Genomic DNA, 21,392 nt, shown 5'->3' with positions numbered 1-21,392 from the left:
TCTCTCTCTCTCTCTCTCTCTCTCTCTCTCTCTCTCTCTCTCTCTCTTTCTCTCTTTTTATCTTTATTTCTGTTGCTCTTTGTGCTTAAAGCGTAATTAAATATAAAAAAAGCTTTGATTGCGCTTAGCACAAGTCGCGTTAATTTTAATTGCAATTGTTTTATTATTATTTATTTATTTATTTATTTATTTATTAAACTAGCCGGTAAAAAACAATAAGCCGCTGATTCTTCTCTTTCATCGAGTGCTTGGCTGGCTGGGTTGGCTGACGTCTGTTTATATGCCTATATATATATGTATATATATATATGTATACGTACAGGAAATATATGTACATATATGTATATCTACATATATACGTATATATCTATATATCTATTTATATATATATATGTTTATGTATATATATATATATATATATATATATATATATATATATATATATATATATATATATGCTTTTATATATATATATGCTTTTATATCTGTCTCTTCTTTTCTCCTTTTTTCCTTCCTTCCTCTGATTAGTAATTTTTCCCAAAAAGCGTAAAGAGTTTTTGTTTCTGTTTTTAAGTAGAATAAAGTCCTTCGCCTTCCGCTTATTTACTGGTTTGCTTGCTTACGTAGTTTTAGATCTCTTATCATAGATCGTAAATAATAAGATTTAAGAAAAAGAAAATTTTATTTAATTTTAAAGTACGTTAAAAAGGAGTAAATTTTACTAATGATGTGGATGTCGCGGAGTTTTCTTCTCTTTTTTTTTCTTCTTTTAGTTATTTATTTATTATTATTATTATTATTATTTTTTTTTTTTTAATAATTTTTTTCTTTTTTTTTATAAAATTGCAAAAATGCAAAAAGTTAGCTTAAATTATTTGACTAATTAATTTTTATAAATTTCTCTCTCTGGTTGTTCTTGTTGTTGTCATTAATTTTTATTTATATTTGTGAATTTTATTTTATTTTACTTTTTGTAATTATTTTATGGAACATTGAGTTTTTGTTTTTGTGATAATTTTTTTTAAAATTGTTGTTCTATTTCGTAATAAATTATTTGCAATATTTTTATTTTTTTTTTTTTTTGTTGTTGGTGTATAAATTTTTATTTTAATGATTAGATTCGTTTCTTTGTTATCTCTGTAATAGTTGGTTTTCTTTGGTGGTGTTGATTTGCACAGTTTTTATTTATTATAATAATTATTATTATTTCTTTTATATATTTAATGAATTATTTATTTTCGATTTATATCTCACTTGGTGTACTTTTAATAGCTGCTCAATTGCTTAGATCAATGCTTTTGTCAGAATCTGCAAAGAAAAGGAATCATTAAGTAACAAATTTTTATTCTCGCCACAGATAACAAATGCCATAAAGTATCTCATTCGTTTAATCGCTTCAAATGAGCGAAATAAATTTAGTTAATTACACGATTTTAGAGTCGAAATTTTATCTAAAGTAATATGAGCTCATGGGTCCAGTCAAACCAAACAAAATCGGACTTCTTTCCGCTGTTTTCTAAGCGATGAGATCATCGTTTAAACCCTTACGATGGATTTTGTCTGCCTATCATCATTAAAATTGATCTAATACATAGTACATAAACGATGGGTTTATTCTTTTTCTTCTTCTACAAGGTAGCAAATCGCATACAATATTAGATTTTCAAATATGTACGATATTTGATATATATATATGAAACGATACTTGAATAAAGGAATGAGTCTTGGCCCTATCTATGTCGCATATAAACCAACGGCCTGTAGCTTAAGCTAAAGATTGTATTTTCTGTATCCTACACGGCTCATCGTACAGTGTATATTAAATTTGACACCCGGAAGAGCTTGAGATAGGTCCACCTTTTATTATACCAACCAATCCAGAAACATCTAAAATTGTTTGCCCGTTTGTTCGTCTGATATCTGTTCATGTCGCAAATTTTCACACATTTGAATAAAATTAGGTACACTGACGTGCACGGATCTATGGACGAAGGCTATTGAAAATGTTTCGGGTTAGTACACTTTTTAAAAATTCGTTGGAAACACACAAATTTATTTCTTGGACCACACTCCATATAAGATTTCCCATGAGTATTAAATCCTTCAAAAAGAGATAAATTAAAGAGATGATAAAGTAGTGCGAGTCAATACTGTACACAACTGTTAAATTCGTTATCGTCGATGTATCCAGTGTATATAGATGCATTCATTGCTTTTGTTGTTTGATTTAAAGAAATTTTCTCTTAGAGGCTTATGCCGGTTTTAGTTGTCGGTTTTAGTTTCAACGCCAGTGCATGCCAGTGACAAAGGACGACATAGAGGACAAAAAACTTCCAAGGCAATGAATTACAAGACTTATGGTACGAAAACCCAAACCAAATTCTAAAAAAAAAACAAGCAAGTCTACTATGGCAATTTGAAACGTAAAAAGTCATAGGTTAGTGCAGCGGAGCCGTCCATATCGACACCGAAGCAGAATATTGATGGCTAGCAAGACCATTACATATCCTACCCCACTTCGTCTAGTGCAATTATTCACTCGTTTCGGTAATAATACTCCAAAAAGTACACGTTATTTTCGGACAAAGCCATAATTGTTATGAACACCCGCATATTAAAAGTTTCGACTCAATTATAATAATTATTTCGAAGCACAGTCATATGCCAAGCAAACGGATCGACTAGCATGTCTATCCGGACATAGGACAACCAGAATTTGCCGGCTCGTCTTATTGGACAGACATATAAGTATGTACTTTCTATGGTCGCGTATTTTCAAGCGGCACACATATCTTTAACGAATCGAATATATCCGCTGCAGTAGCCGAGTAAAGAATATCGAATCTATATGATCTTACATACTTACATATATTTGCAAATATACATAGATAAAAGTGTAGCGTGACCATTTTTGAAAATTTTAATCTATTCTCTAAGTGTTTAACACACAAACATAAAAATAAGTCAATAAAATTACTATTGAGTTCATTATTCCTTTCATTCGTCGTCTTGCGAAATTATCACATTTTTTCTTTCAAATTTCTTCCCTCTCTTATTATCAATCCAACCACTAACTAGAACTTTTATTTAATAAAATTATATTTACTCTCCCCCTTAGCTCTCCCTGTCGTTTACTTATACATATCTACGCAAACATTTTTATACATAATTTATTTATATTTGCCTAATGTAAGCCTATGCCTTACGCACCCTATACTCATTGCATAGTTTAGATCTGCAATTTGTTAGTAACGTAAAAATATTTCAACCCTCTTGTCTGTATTTGCATATCAGCTGACGTTATTCCTATAAAGTCATAAATTTTCTTTTTAATGTGTTTTTTTTTTTTTTTTAAGATTTTTATAAAGGACGACAGTTAAGAATTTTTCTAGTGTGACTATCGTATTAACGCCATAGCAACGAGAAATGAGGGTTAGAAAAATGTAATTCAGTTGGAGTTCGTTATCATAATAAAAGGATAAAAGATATTTATTTTAAAGCTTGTAGAGTAATTTAAAAATTGCTCAGCTGATTATAAATATAATATAATTTAGCTGAGGATTTTATTAATTACATTTATTTATTTATATTATTTTTTTCCCTTTCATGTATTTAATTTTAATAAAATTTCCTTCTTTGTAAATCCGTTGTTGTCTAAAACATTCAGCGTTACCATTACAAGCTGCCTAAAATTCACATTTTCAAGATTAAGATGAAAAGACCTTTCCTTCAAGCTCACTCTGAGCTGAGAAAAACAAAACTTTTTATTACAATTGATTTTTACTATTATTTTGAGAAATTCTCTTAATAGAGGCTTGATGGTAAACGCCTTCTAAGATGTCAAAGTTTTAGTAAAATATTAGAAAACTGCCCAGGTTTCAGGATAGTGGGCGACATTTAACAATTACCGACACTGGATATAAAGTTTCTTGAAATCATAGCAAGTAAGTAGGATACTATACTACGGCACGGCACGATCCACAATTAAATACTCTACACTATTTGGTGCTTAGTACAGTTTTTTTTTTTTAAAACGATTGCTCAAAATACGTTCTTAAATGGGACGTAGTCGACAAAGTCGCCCGATCGAAACCATTTTCAATAGCGTTCGTCCTTGGAGCGAAAAATGTCGGTGTACAAAATTTCATTAAAATATCTCAAAAATTTTGAATTGTAGTTTCAGCAACGAGAAAGCAAGACAAACATACAGACGAACAAGCTTAGAATCACTTTCTGAATTGATCGGCATTATAAAAAGGTAGGTTTATTTCAAGCCCTTTTGAGCGTTGCACACATCCTCATATACTTGTCATATCCTTGTAGGGCATAAAGACGACTTGCTTTCTCCGTACGCGCATAGACCGAACGCTTTCGAAATTTATTAAAAAAGAAAATTTATTGTCTTCCATCGAGATAACTAATCAATAACTGCCATTCCTGCGGATGGATCAACTAATCAAACAGAAATATTTTAAATTAATATTTATTATCGCTGCCATCAGTCACTTGAATTTTAGATCAATAAAAGTCAATCAATATCGTTCAATAAGGCATCCTATGATACTCTCTCATTGCAACGGGCGATCTAGGAGCAATTTCGCCGTTAAATTGTCACTCGGTATCGTTAGAGAGATTGTGGCATAATCTTGATTATTTACGCAGTCGGGTAGATAGTTAGATAGTTAATCTCATCACTGATAATATTTTCATAACATCTAATTAGCGAGTATAGGGCGAATGTATCTAAAAAGTTTTGTCATTTTTACTTATGAAATATTATCGCAATTCCAGCAGTGTGTTGATAATTTAAAAATGCAACACATCTTGTTAAAGGAAGCTTCGTGAACAGATGTAAATAAATGTTTTAGAAACGAGAAGAAATTTATGTTGAAATTTTTAATTTTTAATAACAACAAAATTAAGCAAAATTAATAAATTTTTTAATTGCTCGCTGAAAACACCATACTATGACCTTTTCAAGAAAGATACATTAACAGCAACGTAATGCATAAAGTTCAACGTGTTCCTTTGTTTCTTCTTTCTCCTTTTGTTGAAAAAGTTAAATAATAGCTGTGCGAGTTCAATGACACGCACATAAAAAGCCGGTTACAAGCTCATACTAACCCATACTTATGCAAGTACGCGCATGCATATATACATATATATATATATATAGGTATATATATGTAAATATATAAACAAACTGAACAATAATACGAGTTATGCTCACTTTTAGCTTATAACCAGTGTGCATATGACTAGAAGAAGATAACGACGAAGGGAATGAATGTCTTACATTCGTGTTAAATAGATACCATGTCATGCAATGAAATGATGAAAAGGACACATTTATAGGTATAAGCGTAAATCTACACACACGCAACAATGTACAATATTTAAAATAGCACATGGCGTATGAAGAAGAAGTTAACGGCGAGACCGTAAAATTCCGATCCGAAGATCTTCTATTGCTTTGGATAGCAAAGCTACGAATATGAAGGATGGTAAAAGTTAGATGGAAAAGATTAGCAGTGTCACATTCATCTGTTATGGGGTAGAGAAAGCTTCTCTATCGAAAACGCATAAGGCATATGCTGCAGGACAAGATTAAACAAAAACTGAACAAATGCGATCAGGAGTAAGCAGCAAATAGGTCAAGATAAGTCGCCAAATACTTACAAATTGAAATTCTGGACAAGACACTTGACTTTTAGATTGATATAAGAAACAAGTTAAACGCCCTAAGCGATAATGCCCTAATTGCTACGACACGAAAGCTTTTGCTTCCTAATAAAAGTAATTATTATACGAAGGCACTTGAGCATTAAATGTTTTAGTTTTTCTTTCCTTTTTTTTTTTTTTTCATTTTTTTGCATTTTTTAATAAACATTTACAGATGATTGGTCTACGTCTTGTAATGATGGCCCGCAACTTTTGCCTTGCACTGTACAATGTACACAACTAGGCATTTGTATCTGTGTTTGTGTTTGTGCTTGCGTTTGTGCGAGTGTGTATGTATGTATGTATAAGTGTATCAAGATACTATAGAATAAAAGCTTACTTACACATATCCTGATGTGTGTTCATGCTTGAGTTTGCTGTTTATCATGTGTTTGTATTGCATGTACATGCACAAGGAGAGGACTTTGTAATTGACACTTTTAGCTGAATAATTCTGTTCATTTCTTTTTTTTTTTTTTTTTTTTTTTCTTTATTTTATATATAATTTGACCTCATTTTTATGCATTTTTCTACAAACAAACTCTAGAATTTCTATAGAATATAAGACAAGGGGTGAAAAATGGTTTTTAAAGTGTTTTCGTATATTCTTTGTTTTGGGCTTTTTCTTCTTCATTTTTATTTATTTTTTTTATTTTTATTTTTTTTCCTTTTCATAGAATAATTAAAGCACATGCAACACATGATTTAGTATGATTAACACTGAAGCACATGTTATGTGTTCAAAAGGTTATCAAAAGGTAATCAAAAGCTAATTATGTAAAACACAGCACATGTGTTATTTTAACAAAAGAAAGTAAACAGAGATTTTTTTAAAGAGTTTCACAGAGTATGCGAAAATGTTGCTTAAGTTTTTGTTGTAATAATATATAGAAATCGTTTTAAAATATTGTTGAAAATCTCTAGCCAAGATTGAACTTTAATTAATGGTATTATGGTTATGGTGTAAAATTATTTTTAAATTCCTTAAATTATTCAATTTTAGTTCAGCTGAGCTGAGTAATTATGTTTTGAGCGTCACGAAAACGTAAAAAATGCTTATAAGGCTTGCACTTCATTACACTCTACATCGCTTGTGATAGGGTGATAAGGGTGGATTAACTTTGTGCAGATCTATTCAACACCCAAATACAGTAGCACTTTCCAAATCGATCGAAAGAATGTCTGTCCCTCTGTCCTACTAACTGTGTTGTTTCATTGTGCTTAACTTACAAGCCGCAAATTTTTAAGATACGTCAATGAATTTTGACACAGATCGACTTGCTTTGGCCCAGGGACGAACGCTGTTGAAATAGTTTTTCGTTCACGCCTCATATTCTGAAAAGACTTTATATGAATAAGGGCGATGTAGAGCATTTAATAGAAGACCGTGGCCCACTACAATGTTTCTACCTGTTTTTAAATGATGGCAAAGAGTCTTTCATTGCTACGCACAAACGTATAATTATTTTGAATATGTTATAAGCATGTAAGGGTGATACGACATAAACGGAAACTAAGTTTAAATCTTCTCTTGTGCTTTATAATTGGCTCGTCTGCCGAATGAATCCGGAAAAGAATCCGAAGATTTTTCCACTAATGTGTTCCGGTTTTTTTCCTTTAAAGTTTCTTGCTTGAGCTGATATTCATTTTATGCGGAATTAAAAACAATTATAAAATTATTAAAATGTACTACGAGTTTTATCAAACTTGTGAGGACGTATATAACGTACAAAAGAATTTAAAATGGACCCATCTTTTATAATATTGCAACAATTGGTTCGAAATAATTTTTCGAACCACTTCAAATGTATCTGTCCGTCCGTCTTAGTTCCGCCCATCGAATCTTGTATCCCATCTGGAAGATTCGAGATATTGTGACAAAATTTGATACACTGATGTGTTTTATTGCCAGGACGTGCCCGGTTGCGAATGAATTGGATGGGACCTCGCATAATGCGATATTTTAGAAAATTTCTCTTATATGAAAAAATTTGCAAATTTCAAAAGCGCTGCGTATTGCAACAAAGCTAACTGTGAGAAAAAAAAGAGTTGTTTTAGTTTTGAATCGAATCTCAGACTTTTGCGCTTATCTCTATATCTAGATATAAAATGTCTCCTTGATTATCATCATCGATTGGAAAGGTAGTACAATCAATATAGGATTTTCTCATGATGAGATAGATTGTTTTTTTACAGTTAAGCTTTTCGAAACAAAAGAAAATTGTTTTATTCAAAAGTCGGCAGATATGAAATTAATAAACTAAAAATAAATTTCTTCAACAAGCAACTTCGCAATAACATCTTCCATCCATTGCAAGCCTACACATCACACAATCATTCTGTTTATTAAAAAAAAAAACAAATAATTAGCAGCACTAGTGCACTAATCATATTAATTATCGAATGAATCTGCGTGCAAAACGCTGAAGATTTTATTAGCATATTATACATGAGTAGGATGGCAGGACGTGATATGAACGGTTTTTGGGTAAAATGCTTGCCTGCACTCACAAACTTGCTGAGTTGAAAAATTTAAGCCTGTCATCTAAAAACGTGCATCATGCTTAGGAAAATGCATTGCGTGTAGAATTTTACGCAATATAGAAATCATAAAAAGGGGCCACAATCCTACACTTCTATTCTTCCTTTTAACCTCCGTCAGCTTAGGTTCGAAAATCATTCAAATATCGTAGCAGATACGATCGAATTTATCGAAAACCTCAAAGCTAAAAGTCGTAAAGTCTTGAATAAAGAAAAAGTTGCTTAAACACACATATAATGCTACAATTTTGAATATTATTTTACTTGCAAAAAGATGCATGAATCAGAAATCAAAAAGTCAAAAGTTTTGGTTTCAATTGCTTGAAGAGAAAACTTTAAAAATGTTGGACTCAAACGATCTGAATGAGACGACTCGATATGCTCCAGAGGATTGGTGAAATGCAGAATACAGAAAATTCGCTTCATCAATTTGCTGGCCTTGCACACCTACGGCAGTCAAACTTAAGCTGGATAAGTGGGAGGCATTCACATTGAATACATGCATCGTTAAAAAATCACTGAATCTGTCCGACATTATTAATGCTGTATACCTTTAAATGTTTTAAATTTTATTCGCCCCAGGACCAGGACACTCCTCACTTTCAAGCATAAGTACTTATACTGTTATTAAAATTACTTTGATTTTACCTTTTAGAAAATTTTAAAATAAGAAAAAATATGAAATGTTTTGCTCTAAAAATAGATATCTCCTCTGCTCACCACATTAAAAAGAATAAAAGACCCACACATATACAAGAATTCTCCCGAAAAATAATCAATAAATTCTCCATAACAACAAAGGCGTTTGAAAATAAAGCAAAGCTCTTCCTCCTTCACATTTGCTTTACCTTCCATCACAACAATTACGAAATGCACTCAAATTCACAACCTAACCGTAAATACTCAACTTACTATTTCTATGTCTAGCAATTATACTACGATGTTCTATCTCTTTCTTGCTAAATTTAGAAAGCCGGTTATAGTTAAAACAAAATCGAGTTGAGTAGATTGATGTGGTGAGTGGGTGGGTGGGTGTATGCGCGACAATGGGTTATGGTGCATGGTCAAGGGTGTTGAAAGGAAAAAAACCTTTTCATATACAAAATATTTTGTAAGAGCTTATAACATAAACAGCAGCTTCCTGGTAAATTGACTCTTTTCCTATATGTATCTCTTTTTTGCCGAAAAAAGGAAAAATAGACCCAAAAATTTCTGTATCTATGAGAATGAAAAACTCACTCATTACACTTGCCTACTAACAAGTGCTTTGTCGAAAATTTGGAGAAGAATTAAATTGTCGCCATCCATTGCTGAGCTGTGAGCGGCGAGGGGAAGTTCAAGTATCTCTATTGCCGTTATAAGAGGTTGGCTAAAACTGTTCTCCACCATTGCATTTGCCACCGTACAAGCAGGAAGGAATACATCTTAATGGAATTTTTTTTAAAAGCCTTATATTTCTAATGGACTTTAATTACATTTAATGGCTATGATATGGAAATTGCAAGAAGGCAAAAAAAAAAAAAGAAAAAAAAAAAAATACTATACTATTACGCTAATTACGCTAATGCAGATAATATATACATTTCACAAGAAACCTCTTCAATGTATAATGAATGTTAGATGTATCATTCCATTTGGCAATCGAACGGAGGATATTAAAAATAGCTAACATTTTTTTTGAAGCCATTCAGTGGACGATTCAGTCCTAATAAGACTACGGCACGGAGCAAGGATAAAGTATCTTTCCGAGTATTCGTCGGCAGGTCCATCGAAAGGATGCTCGATTAGCGGACTAGCGTAAAGCAAAATTAAAAGGACCAAAGTTAATGTTTGTGACTTTAATATTTACTATGGTATAGCTAGCTAGAAATCACAATTTATTCGTCGATATGAAAGAAATTTTACGCAAAATTGGAAAAATCCAAACTATCTGCAATCTACAGTGGAAATGTAAAATTAAATTCTCCGGAAAACTTACTATCGACCAGCATAGGAAGCAGATCGTGAAAAGCCAAGCCCTCTAAAAAGAGAATGGAAAGAAAACAACTTACTACGGCTAGGAAATAAATTGAGTCGATAAGAATGGCATTCTTGTTTTTCATTAAAACAAAAAGGTAACAATAATAATTTTAATACTGAAATATAAATGAAAACGAAGACACGAGTTGTCTGTGCACTTATATTAAGATTTCTTTGATTTTGAAAAACCCAAAAAAGAGAGAATGAAGGCAGGAAAGCAGCCGAGAATGCTTTTGGAGAATATAATAGGGAGCATTTGGATTTGCTGGTTGAGGATGATATCTATCTACAAAAGTTACTCGCTTTCAATTATATCCCAGAAACGAGTCGTTATATCTTTTTATAACCATGCGCGCGTTTTCAAAATTTATATTAATTTTGCTCATCAATCGTAGAAAAAAACCGTACATACCACGCATTTCGTTGCTCGTTTGTTTTTTTTTTTTTTTTTTTAAGATTATGTTAAATAGCGTTTGTTTCAGTCTCTTTTAAAGTTTTAATTTGTTCCCTTTCAATTTAACTATTATTGGTGCAGTCGGGGCTTTTGATCAACGAACTTTGAAAATAATTCATTTTTCTTAAGCCGAATTTCAAATTGAGTTGGGGCCAGCACAAAACTTGCGCAAGCGCCAATTAATGGTTGTTGTAGGCGAATAATGAATTTTTTGTGAAAAAAATACAATTAATTTATAATCACAGCGAGTTAAAAATATGCTGACACAGATTTGTGTAAATAATATCCTGATCAGTATGAAGCATTCGTTCAGCACAAATTGGATGTCATCGGTATGATGTCTCAAGTCAAGTAAGGCAATTCCGGCAAATGACGGTTAGTCAGTAATGAGGTGGCGTTATTGAAAACAGGTTTCGATGAACTGCAGCCCCAGCAGATCTTGTTTGATCCTTAATCTTCTCTTTTCTGCTTTTCAAATATTCCTTCAAACGTTTACACGAATTTTGTCTTTTCTTTAATAATATGTAGAAAGCGTCAATTTAATTATAGTAATTTCATAATCATCTGATTTCGGTCACAGTGATTAAAGAAAAAAAAAAACAAAACAAACTGATCTGCTTCAGTAAACATAAGCACAGTCGTAACATTGTTTAAAACTGAAGCTGATCGCCTGCCACAAGGAATATTTTACAAGCCAGCTTCATTCGCTTCCATGCAACTAAAATTTTTTCATTCATTTGAACTTTTATTAAATAAACATTGCTTGCAGGATTGATGCTCTTTGTCTCTACTTTTTATTAATTTAAAATTTAATTTGATTTGATTAATTCATTTTTTTTGCTCTTTATTATTATTATTATTTATATATATACTCACTCATATACGCTCACAGTTTCCGATTCAAGTCTATGAAGCTAACACTCTCCGGCCATCCGTCTAAGTAAACCGAGATTAATGTTTCAGTACTTTTAACAGACCGCTGACATTAACCTTATGTATGTATGTATGTATGTATGTATGTATGTATGTATGTAATATTGCCCTTAACCAAAATCGTTTACCACAATTAGCTAAATCGAAGATTTTTAATTCAAAACGGAGGGGCACAATAAAAAAAAAAAGTTGAAACTATATATATATATATAACATATTACTATAATTGCTTTGTAAATTGCTGCATAAAATGATAACATACTTTTAGGCAAAACTTACATTTATTAAAGGAACATAACGCTTAGGGGCAACATTTAATATAATAATAACTTAGAATTAATCGTGGAATTTTTTTTCCTTCATTATTTCTTATATTACTTACATTTCTCGACATTTTTCGAAAGGCTTTTCGTATTTCTTTTTTTTTTTTTTTGTTTTTTAATTTTTTTTAAAAAAAATTTTATTTAATGAAATTTTTTTAAGAATCAATTTTTTTTAAATAATTTTTTTAACAATTTTTTTTTTATTTTAATTTTAATTTTAAGAAAATATTTTTTTAAAAAGATTTTTTGAATAACAAATTTAATGGGAAAAAAATTAACTAGACGTGTGAACACAAGCAGACTTTTTTCAAATGGAAAAAAGTTAATAATATCAGAACTTTTCTTTTCGAAACTTTGGCTTCAAATTTTCTATTATTATTGCAATTTGCCCGTTAAAAAGTGTCTTCCCTTTTTTTTTTACGTTTTTTCGTTTTATTTTTTTATATTTTTTTTGTTTTTTAAATAGTTTTCCAAACCAAAATTCAACGAAAAATTCTGGTTGTAAGAACGATTGTTTAGGGAGATGACAGAAACTTAAGAGTTTTTAACTGAAATGTTCTCGAATCTAACTGAACTGAACTATAACGAATGAAGTAACGAACGAAAGCAACAAACGCGTTACACGTACAATAAATATAAAATACAACGATCCTTTCGTTTGGCCGATTTGATACGATATGCTGATGCTTTAATAAAAAATCTAACTTGTCACCTATGCTTTCGAGGCTTTTTAATAAAAATGAGAGCAAACGCCGGCACATCTACCCTTGTTCTATACTCAAATGATAGTGTATAGTTGTTCTTGTTTAACTAAAGGTCCTTTTTTGTAAGGATAACAATTTAAGCAAGAAACGCACTCTTCATTGCCTACTCAAATACGATACAACATACATTTCCCTGTTCGCCTATAAGAGAATTATAAGAGTAATGTGCTATTAACGAACATGCGCTCTTTCACCCAAATAAAAAGGATATTCTTTTTGGATAAAGGAAATATATGTTTCAGCGGACAAATTTTTCGTAGTCTTTTTTATTTTTACAAATTTTCAAAAATGATTTTAAAATAATTTTCCCAAAATTTTTTTTCATATTTTTTCCTAGAAATGCTTTGACTTATAATTACATTCGCTGCTCAAAATTATAAACAAAAACTGTCCCATTATTATCCGCGCCTACCACTACCCATCATCAACTTTTGTTAGCATCTATTTCAACTATTAATGACTTTATTGTTAGCTTAGTTTTCCTTTCCCGAAAAAGTGGTTTCCATCAAAACAATCGTTGTCGGTCGATTTGGTTATATTTACTCTTAATTCTCGCTTTTCTATTGTCTCTATGCACGTAAACATATTTCCACACCCTTTTTCCGCTCTGCAGAATTTTGTCATTTTTTTTTCCGGGTTTATATGTATATATATATATTTTTTTTTTTTTGTTTTTTTTTTTTTTTACTTTTACTAATTTATTTTAATAGTCGTAACAGAAATTTTCGAAGTACTGTGTTCGAATTGCTAAAAAAAATACTATAAAATATATTTTTGTAAGCACATACCATATATGGTTTATATAAAGAAGCGTAATATTTGTCTTTCATATAAATATACCACTATTTGGATGCAGAAGTTTTCACTAAGGGCGTCCTTCAACGAATTTTGTTGCTTCACAATACATTGCGCCGTCTTATTGAAAACCGATGCAGTATAAGTCGTATTTATCCAATTTACCTTAATAATACCCAGTTTCAGGATACACTGACGTAATTGACCAATTTGTCGTTTTGTGTCTTCCACGCAGGAGAACTTGTGAAAATGATTGCCTTATGAGGTTAGATAAAAAGTTGGTGACTTTGATCAAGAAATCGTGACAATTTACAAATGCCACTGCCGCATGGTGAAACATTGTCCCTGATTGATAAGTAGACGTCAGTAAGTTCAAGCCTTATATAAATCTGGAACATCTGTCAGATCATAATCTTTAAATTAGCAAATAAAAATTCATAGCCACGACGAGAAAGTCCCACAAAGTTTCATTAATTGTAAGGAAATCGTTCGAAAGCATTGTCAACAATTTTTCTTGGTTTCTATACTCAATCAATGCACTAATAGCGATATTCGATATCGATCCTTTGTCTTTTTTCAAGGTAGCCAACGAAAAAAATGTGAATGGAATTTGACTTTTGCGTTCTCAGTCGCTTTGAACGTCTTTCATCGACTCCTATCCATCCACGCAGCTGACAATCTTTTCAATTCAAGTCTGTCGTAGTAGATCTACGATTCATCCATTATCACATGTCGACGCGGAGAATTCGTTTTATGTCGCTCGAATAGATCCAAACAACGCTCTGGATTGTCGGCGCGTTGTTTCTTTTGGTCCGGTATGACCCAAAGCGACACTCACTTCGAACAGAGAAACGTTCCTGCAGGAGAGTAAATACACTTTCTTCTGATATTTTTAAGCTGTCAACTAATTCACTTAACTTCCATTTTCGGGCTTGCGAAATGATTTAGTGAACTTTTTTTATGTTGTCTGGAACAAGTATCAGAGCTTTCAGCATCATCGATGCTTGTCTGGGCGGGCTTATATTTAGCGCACCAGTCAATAGCCATTATTTTGAGATTTAGAACACTAAAGTAACTGAAACCGTTTCAAACTGCAACTTAATGTTCATAGAGTGTCATAAGATTGTAATACGTATCGCCTGAAGCGTAGTACTCTAAAGGAATTGCCATATAAATGTCAAACCGGCGACTTATTGAGTTATTTGTTAGTCGAATTGTTACGGTTTTCAGTGTTTACTGAGAGTATACAAGTTTCATATCACCTCTGACGCGTAATGATAATAAACTACAAATTTTTTCTTTCATTCGATAATGATTGTAAAAATTAACGAAAAATTTGCAAAAATCTCAAATGATTGCAAAATTTGTGAAAAAACAAAAAAACAACAATTTCCTAAAATTATAAAACTGACCTCCGGTTTATATTCAACGACTTCTAAAATGTAATTTATTGCAAGCATAGGGTCTCTACTTTCATCGCGTAACGAAAGTTTCTCTCTTTAAACCATTAATAACTTATTAATTTAAGAGTTTTAACAGCGTTACAATTCCTTTATAATTCAACTCGAAATGCTTGTAAAGCACCCTTAACTTACCAATTGGAAAAAATGCATTTCTGTCGAATTCTATATAATAATTGCATATGTTTCATAGCGCATTAACAAGAGCGTTTTCTGTAATGTATCCTATGAGCCATAATCCCCTTATAGTGCTGCGCTCGCGACATTAATACTAATTTATGACAAAATATTTTACTCATATACAAAGAAACGCAAAAAGCAAAAGAACAATAAATGAATGTTAACAATGAGGTTTTCATTTATCGTTACAAAAACCGTTTACAAAAGTAAATAGTCCTTCAGTCAAACTTGATCGGATAATGCCCTACTATACAATAAGCTGGGTTGTAAGTTAGATTAAACAGCTAAACCTCATAAATAATTGATAACTTTTTGTTTCCACTCAGAGGTCAATTTGAACATATTTTGAATGTTTGGCGTACCTTTGATCTTAAGACGCATATATTATCATATATTAGTAGAGCATCGTAAGAACGATTAAGTGTTCATATCAAAGTTCTGAGATGTCGAGAATCTAAAATGCCCTGTTTTACAGCATTGAGCTGTAGCTTATGTCAATAAGGGTCGACAGGTGAAATTCGGAATGATTAAAAAGATCATCAGTTGGCGCCAGCGGGAACTATGTTACATTTAAAGCCGTATGCGTCTATATTATGATCTAAAGTAAGAATTAAAAGGACACGACTCGGAGATATTCCTTTAAAAACCTCTTCTATATAGCAGACCAAGGAGGGATTTTCGTAATTATTCGCATTTAAGGACTAACTTAGGACATACTAAATATTTGTGATGAACGATTCTGCCGAGCCTTTGTAGTGTACGGCCCATTAAAGGCAATTTCAAGTTTTTTTTCTTTCGGAATGGAACTGGGAATTAAATATTAAATTTTTATCGATTTTTGTTCTCGCTCGTCATTTTTGAGGCGCAAAAATTTAACGGCTGCGGCTACGTTCCCTATGTGGGGTCGAGAAGAATCACTGACAGAGGAGAGGACATCTTTTTTAAAAAATCAGTGATTGCGAAAAGTACACTTTTGAAGTCGAGCATAGTCTCGAACATCTCCAGAACAAATGGAAGAAAGCGGCGAAAAAGACACATCTGATCTTTTTCAAGAATTTTTTCTACCTATCTTTTTGTAAAACACCAGCGTGGAAAAAGGGTCACAAGAATCGAAAGCGTTGGTCAGATTTCCATCATCTCTTTTTCCTTTTGAGCATTTCAAAAATACACGCCCTATACGGAGACAACGTACAAGCGTCTTGCGTAATTTTGTTGTCAAAGCACTTTTCTTTCTTTTTCAGCTAATGTCGATTTAACGACGGCTTTGATAGACTGAAACGGGCGAGTGTACGAGGACGGCTTTTCATTTCATCCACAAAACCTTGTGTAGGTATGTAATCAAAGAAGTGAAAGTGTTTTTCAAAAATTTCAAATATTACTCCTTACACTTAAGGTCTGAATTAAATGAATGCTCGGCTCATCAGCGTCATTACTGATGAACAGCGTGAAACTTTAGAGGAATTCGAAGGAAATTACGGATTATTGGATCGTAAAACTCTAAAAGACGCAATGCAAATATGCTCAGAAATGCACTATAGACCTAAAAACTGAACAAACGAATTTCTATTGATTCATCTATTCATTAATTGTTATTAATTAATTTTAAAAAAATCTATACATAAATAAATAAATACTCAAATTAAAATTTATAACCCGTGGTTAATTGTCATGTTGTTCGTTAATTGATCATCAGTTGAATACTTAACACAAGATTAAAATGAAAACACATGTACACACCCTTAACTATATCGACGCCCACATTCAAACCTAATGTAATGAAATCCCTTAAGATTTATCATTTTCTCATCACGTGCTAAAAATAAGACCGTGCCAGCCGAAGTACGGCAAAAAAAGAGAAAAAAAAGAAAAAAGAAAAAAAGAAAACCGACCAGAAACATGTCAATCAATCCTAATGAAATTTTCCACAAAATTTCATATTATTATGTAATTAAATACGAATTAAAATGTGGGAGAATTCCGTTTTCTTTTCTTTTCCTTTCTTCTATTCCTTGCTTATTTAGAGCGCATGTACCAGTGAAGAAAGGTTTTGAAAAATATATAAAAATGTCATAGTTAACTTTTCTTCTTTCCACTCCTTGCTTCCCCGTTGCATAGAAAAAATTTTGCTTTTTTGTTATCTTTCGTTTATTAAGGTCGTTAACCTACAAAAAAAAAAAAAAAAAACAAAAAAAAAAAAAAATATGTTCAAAATTTTTTCCTGGTTGTCAGTTGTCAGTTTATTTTTATTTCTCCAAACATATATATATATATATATATATTTGTGTCGTAAGCATACGCAGCTGTTTTTCTTGACATCAATACAAAAAAAAAAAAAGATGATAACTAATTTACATTTTTTCTCCTAAAGGGCAAGTAAATATCGTGTAGTATTTGAGGGTGTTTTATATTTCCTAAACGATGTCCCCTTAAATTATGACAATCAGTTCAAAACCATGGACGACAAGTTCTTCTTATTATTATTGTTATTTAGTTATTACTGGAAAATCGAACGAAATGAGAAACATAGCCAAGTTCTGCTACTTTTACATCAAAGCTGATTAATTTAGTAGCCTTTGCTAGCTCAAGTTCACTTACACAAATAATGAAGACATTGCAGGATCATTAACTTGAAAGAAATTCCTCACATATTGTATTGTGTAATTTCCTAACAGCTTTGTCCGCAGTTGAGGGAGAGACCTTCAATATTATGAAGGACTACTACTAAGATCTTAAAACTTCAGTTTTCTCTTGCATCCGTATTTGGTCGTCAGTTAGGAACCAGTGCCTTTTTGCGATTACGCTTCTTCAACTGTCATGCCAATTGTTTTCCATATTAGACGATTGCATAATGCCAATAGAATTCTAGACTTTTGGACACAAGTCCAAGGGTTCATTTAATCACCTTTATTCAAGCCAATGCCGCCACCCAGATTTGTTTATCTAAATCCATTTATTGTAAAGATTCAGGTAAGAGTTTTTACCGAACAGATCTTAAGTGAATTGAAGTGCGTAATGCAGCTCAAACTCAACGTAAGATTCGAATGGAAACAATGCTGGGCCGTAGTATCTAACATAGTCATCTATTTCTTTGTATGCTGACAATTACTACTTAAATATAAATTTATGGTATAATCGAAAACAAGATAAAGAGCTCTAAGTAGTATAACGAATGTCCGTCTCTACAGTGAACGCTTGATCTTTCAATGTAAGTGCGTAGGACTTGGAACGATACTTATAGGCCATCAAAAAGGAGTTGAATGAGAACGAGTTGGAACGCTTTAGCTAGCACACATCTTTCGTACGTCTGCCACTTCCCGTGAAAATATGACTCAAAGGAAAGCACGTTATGGATCTTTGGTCACAGTCCGTTTCTCTTAGCGCAAACGTTTGAATAGACGCACCATTAGCATTTTCCAACTTTATCCACGGAAATCAACGGGAAATAAGAAAATACAATCAGTTTTCTGCCTCAAAATGTTACTATGAAAACTGCAAAAGCCGAACACAACCAAAGGGGGCATATATATATATATATATATATATATATATCGCTGCTTGCCAACGAAGCACTATGACAAACATAATAGCATATGTAGTATACTATGCGAGAGCTATTTCTTTACTAACGTCCACAAAATCCTGAATTCCAACCATCAAAGTCAAACTATATATTTAAAAGTTTAGGTGTGACCTGTAAACGAATAACACAAAAAGGACAAAAGAAATTATAGTAAATTTCTACTTTTTTTCTAACAATCATGCGCATAAGGGAATCGCTTTTCATTTCTTTTTTTTTTTTTTTTGCATTTTATTTTATTTTAGATATTTCTAGCATTAATGACATTTGTTTTGATGTGCTTGTCTTCTGTGACCGGTATCCTATTCTATTTTATTCGAATTCTACTAAAGGATAATCTTCTTTGCGCAATAACCTGCGTGCTCTGCAAGGCAATGCGATTAGCACTATTTTCTTACAGCATTTATGGGTTAAGTAAGGAAAATCACGTAATCTTTGTTTACTTATGTTCTTTCCCCGCTACGTTCGCACCATGAATGAATGTCGCGAGGGTGGATGAATGTCAGGCTAACGCCTCAATATTTCTTATTAAGAAAAGTAAAGTTTATTATCCTTAAAGGATTCATGTTTATTATTATTATGTAAATTGTGATTGCTGTTACCACAAACACGTACACAGACATATATATATATATATATATATATATAAATGTATATAATTATCAATCGGGTGATGTATTAGAACAAATTTGTTATTTTATTTAATGAAAGATTATGACGTTTAACAAAATGCATTAAATTTATGTATATTGAAATTAATGATTAGTTTATTATTTCTTCAATTATTTAATTTATATTAATTGTTATTTATTGTCTATTCGTGTTATTTACGAAATCTTTCTAAATCAAGTGGAACTTGAATTGTGCGCATAGAAGTTAAATTTAACCGTATATTATTAATATTGAAAATCTGACCAAGCGGACCTAAGGCAAATTTGTACTAAGAAGCTATTAAAGCAATCAAAGTCTGCTAACCTACTAAGTTGATTAATTTTCTTTTATGGCTTTTTGAGCAAAGTCTCAAATTAGGATATTCATGGGTTAATTGTAAGAGAACAATTCTATTTCCCTGGAGACCAGAGTCTATTGGAAATAAAATCTTTATATAATTCAATAGTCAATCGTGCTAAATGAGATCAGGACCAAGCAGTAAACGGTTTAAAGGTTCACCCGGAATCGAAGTATATTATAAATGCGTTTTCGCGCAAGTCAAAGCAACGTGAAAATGTTTCTAAGAATTAGTAAACTTTCCGAAACGACTTAAACTGACTTAAAAATATTATATTATGTTATCAAATGGCGGCCGAAATCGATTAAATTATTTTTTGGACATGACATTAACGAACGGAGCCGATCGTTAAAACTAGCGAAAAATGCAACTGGTATCTTTTATTCGCGAGAATAAGGAAATGAAAACCGACGAATATTGTGTGCATTAAGTCAATGCATACTGTACTTTCTTCTCTACTTTCTTTCCTTCTTATTTATTGTAGTGCGGAGATCAAGCACATTCTAAGCAATCACCCAGCTTCGGTTTGGCAGCGGAAGCGGCGCATGGCGAAAGTTTTGCGGCAGCTATAGTTGGGCCAAATTGCGGGAAGAGATTATTTACGCTCTCAGTGTGGATTTACTTTGCAATTGGATTCTTGACGCAAAGAACGGCAAAAGTTTCAAATAGTCTTCGCTTTCAAAGCAGGAGCGACACGTTCATTTATATGTCTCTCATTTGACACTCGAAAACTAGTCGACCTCAGTGCGTTCAAATTTCATTTTACCACTCCGTATGCCATCAGGCACAATGGATTTAAGCCTTTCCCACTGGTAACCCAGCGTCAAATAACTTGAGACATCTGCGCTTCCCATAAGTCAAGAATCCCGGTAAATACTTTCTAAAGAGCCCATTACAAATCTCAGCTTTTAATTAACACATCATACTTCCTATCTCGTAATAGGCGTACCGTTTACGAATGTAACATCACACTGCTCGGAATTTTAGTTCGCTACATAGGAAAGCAGCAAGCTTCTAATATGATCTGAAAATAGATTTCAAAATTCAAAATATTCTACTAAATAAACTTGCATAAGGGATCTAATAATTTTCAAACTCAATCTCTTCTTTAAGAACTTATCCCACAGATTGCGGGAAGCAATATTGATTCGACTTTCAAAATGTAACAAAAATGAAGGATTTGCAACATTAGCTGCATTAGAAAAAATTATTGATTAGAAAATTGAACTTATTCTTATGATTTCGAGTCCACATAAAAAAAAGATCAAACTATACTAATATATATCAAGTTTGAGTACCGGGTTGTATTGAGATGAATAATTCAAGATTTCTTAATAACCGACATACAATAGAACTATCAAACTGCTGGACACTACTGGACTGCAATATTGCTGGAATATCTACTTAAATTGGACAAAAAAAGCATATTTCGCGTACGAAGCTGTACTGACGTGCGAAGCTGTGATTCGATTCGTGTCAGCATCGAATCGTTTGAGAGTTCAATAATATTACGAACGTGGGTTCGACAGTCAATAACATTTCATTAGATATGCGGAAAATGTCTTGCTGTATATTTCATGACAATTAACAGATATTATTAATGCAAAAAGAAGAAG

At 32.1% G+C, this 21,392-nt stretch overlaps 1 long non-coding RNA gene across 1 annotated transcript in view; it reads right to left on the bottom strand.

Moving 5' to 3' along the window:
• Nucleotides 1-1,068: 1,068 nt before the first annotated feature.
• Nucleotides 1,069-21,392, bottom strand: part of LOC119637509 — a 35,385-nt gene continuing 15,061 nt past the window's right edge. Inside the window, exon 2 of the long non-coding RNA XR_005247263.1 lies at nucleotides 1,069-1,308. This is a non-coding gene — a long non-coding RNA (uncharacterized LOC119637509). The remainder of the gene's footprint in view (nucleotides 1,309-21,392) is intronic.

The sequence above is a fragment of the Glossina fuscipes genome, unplaced genomic scaffold, assembly GCF_014805625.2.
Source record: "Glossina fuscipes isolate IAEA_lab_2018 unplaced genomic scaffold, Yale_Gfus_2 0, whole genome shotgun sequence".
NCBI classification, from domain to species: Eukaryota; Metazoa; Arthropoda; class Insecta; order Diptera; family Glossinidae; genus Glossina; species Glossina fuscipes.
This window is presented reverse-complemented; position numbering and strand designations above follow the sequence as displayed.